Genomic DNA, 2,901 nt, shown 5'->3' on the forward strand with positions numbered 1-2,901 from the left:
TCAAAAATAGCTAGCAATACTAAGGTTAGCTAGCTAAAATCTGGTGGCCTCCCCTCAATCTTAGATAGTTAGCTAACATTACTCTAAAGTCAATCTGGTGACATCAAAATGATGACAAAAGGGTTTTCCTGCTAATTATTTGAATCCTTTTGAATGTCATTGCATTTCTAAGCCACTGTAATGCACTTTGATGAAATCTTCATCAGCGTTCCTTGACGATGCATCGAGTAGAATACTCAGTTGGGCATCAGTTCAAAACGTTAAAAACAATAATGGGAGGAAACATGAAACCCATGAATATTTGCACGGTAGAATTCAATGGCTATAGTTAACTTTTACATGTTTTGTTTAAGCTGCTTTTGAAAGAAAAAGTTGAATTGAAAACATTATTGGTATTGTTGAGTTCGATTTTTATAATAGCAAGCCAGAGTGATTGGTTTGACTAGCTAAACTAGCAAGTCTGTTTGGTTAGCACGCTAACTACTGTAGTTATCTAGTAAACTTGCAAGCTTCTTCTTTCATAGGTTAAATCGTGTCGTTGATTTTGCTCAAAATCTTGGTAAACATGAGACAACTCAGGCCTCCCGAGTGGCTCAGCGGTCTAAGGTACTGCATCGCATTGCTAGAGGTGTCACTACAGACCTGGGTTTGACAACCGGCCGTGATCGGGTGTCCCATAGGGCGGCGAACAATTGGCCCAGTGTCGTCCGGGTTAAAGGAGGGTTTGGCCAGGGGGCCTTTACTTGACTCCTTGTGGCCGGCCAGGCGCCTGCAGGCTGACCTCTGTTGTCAGGTGAACGGTGTTTACTCTGACGTATTGGTGCCGGCTGTTTTCTGGGTTAAGCGGGTGGGTGTTGTTTCGTAGGATGCATGACTCTACCTTCGCCTCCCGGGCCCATTGGAGCGTTACATTGCAGCGATGAGACAAGGGAGTAAAATAAAAAAAAACAAGAGAACTCACTTTTTGCAAATCTATCCAACTAGCCATTTTGATGCAACATGATTACATTGATAAAGTCAGTTAAATTACGAGGAAACCCTAATGTTGATTCAGCCTATTTTTGCCTGGAGGGAGGGAATACACTCCAGGGTGTGTAACTCTGGTTATTGTCACAGCTGTAGTGTCATTTTGTTTGTTATTCAACTGTGAGAGGTGGGGCAGTAAGCAGCAGAAAGAGTATAAGACAGGACTGCAAGGGGCAGAGAGACACTCATCTACTACTGAGGTCCAGAAGACATCAAGACAACCAGGTATCAATCAGTCAGCATATTCCAACTATCAGAGGTAAGTTTGCTTTCACTGAGCATATTCTCAGATGTATACAGGTGGACAGGAGTGTATACAGGTGGACAGGTGTGTATGGCTGGACTGGTTGTTGCATACAAGAGTATATTGGTGGACAACTGTATAATGTGACATGCTAACAACACGGTTTATCTCATTTTCTAGAAGATGATGATCTGTGTGTGTGTTTTAACACGCCATGCTCTATATGCTTCAGTAAAGGATGAAGATCCAGAGTGTGTTACTGCTGTTTTCTATAATGGGTGTCCTGTTAGCAAGCTCCCTCAATGAAGATAACTCTAAGGAAGGTATGTCTATTGTGTGCATGTGTGTGTGTGTGTGTGTACTACTACTTCTGGTTTTAATCTGAAATAATTTGATATGATGACAGATCTTCCCCAAGAGGATAGTGCCATGGAGAAGGTGGAGAATGGACTTGTGAATGCCATTGCAGAAGATGAAGCACAACGTATGTACATATAGCTATCTACTGTATCTATCTTTCCATCTCTGAGCCTATCTATCTGAACATCATGCATGCCAAAGAGAAGTTAATAAAAAGGGTGAAGGCTAATTCCATGTCTCCTGTTGATTAGCATCATGGTTCCATCATCGTCATCATCGTCATCATCATGGATGATGAGGTACCAGAATGGGGTCACGGACGATTCTTTCCTGGTCTCCATATGGAATCAACATAACTAACATTGCCCTACATTCATTCATCCATTCATGATGGCAATGTTGTATTGTGATCCTCCAATAAAATAGTCCTTTCACACATACATGTCTAGCAGTGTTTTTCATTCAATGTTAACATGACCATACGATTTGGGTTGAGGTCGGGTGATTATGGAGGCCAGGTCATCTGATGCAGCACTCCATCACTCTCCTTTGTCAAATAGCCCTTACCCAGCCCGGAGGTGGATTTTGGGTAATTGTCCTGTTGAAAAACAAATGACAGTCCCACTAACCAGATGGGATGGCGTGTCACTGCAGAATGCTGTGGTAGCCATGCTGGTTATGTGTACCTTGAATTCTAAATAAATCACTGTCAGTGTCACCAGCAAAGCACCATCACACCTCCTCCATACTTTACATTTGTGTATTTTTTTTATTTAACCAGGCAAGTCAGTTAAGAACAAATTCTTATTTACAATGACGGCCTACACTGGCCAAACCCGGACGATGCTGGGCCAATTGTGTGCCGCCCTATGGGACTCTTAATCACAGCTTGGTTGTGATACGCCCTGGAATCGAACCAGAGTGTCTGTAGTGATGCCTCTAGCACTGAGATGCAGTGCCTTAGACCGCAGCGCCACTCGGGTGGGAACAACACATGCGGAGATCATCCGTTCACCTACTCTGCGTCTCACAAAGATACGGAGGATGGAACTAAAACTCTCAAATTTGGACTCATCTGACCAAAGGACAGATTTACACCGGTCTAATGTCCATTGCTCGTATTTCCTGGCCCAAGCAAGTCTCTTCTTATTGGTGTCCTTTAGTAGTGTTTTCTTTTGCAGCATTTTGATCATGAATGCCTAATTCACACATTATTCTCTGAACAGTTGATGTTGAGATGTGTCTGTTACTTGAACTCTGTGAAGCATTTA

At 42.7% G+C, this 2,901-nt stretch overlaps 1 long non-coding RNA gene across 1 annotated transcript; it reads left to right on the forward strand.

Annotated features, from left to right (window-relative positions):
* Window positions 1–1,161: 1,161 nt before the first annotated feature.
* Window positions 1,162–2,069, forward strand: LOC115208517 (uncharacterized). The gene is made up of 4 exons (XR_003881191.1): window positions 1,162–1,285; window positions 1,503–1,593; window positions 1,677–1,754; window positions 1,882–2,069. It is a non-coding gene; the product is annotated as an uncharacterized LOC115208517 (long non-coding RNA).
* The last annotated feature ends 832 nt before the right edge of the window (window positions 2,070–2,901 follow it).

The sequence above is a fragment of the Salmo trutta genome, chromosome 14, assembly GCF_901001165.1.
Source record: "Salmo trutta chromosome 14, fSalTru1.1, whole genome shotgun sequence".
Lineage (NCBI taxonomy): Eukaryota > Metazoa > Chordata > Actinopteri > Salmoniformes > Salmonidae > Salmo > Salmo trutta.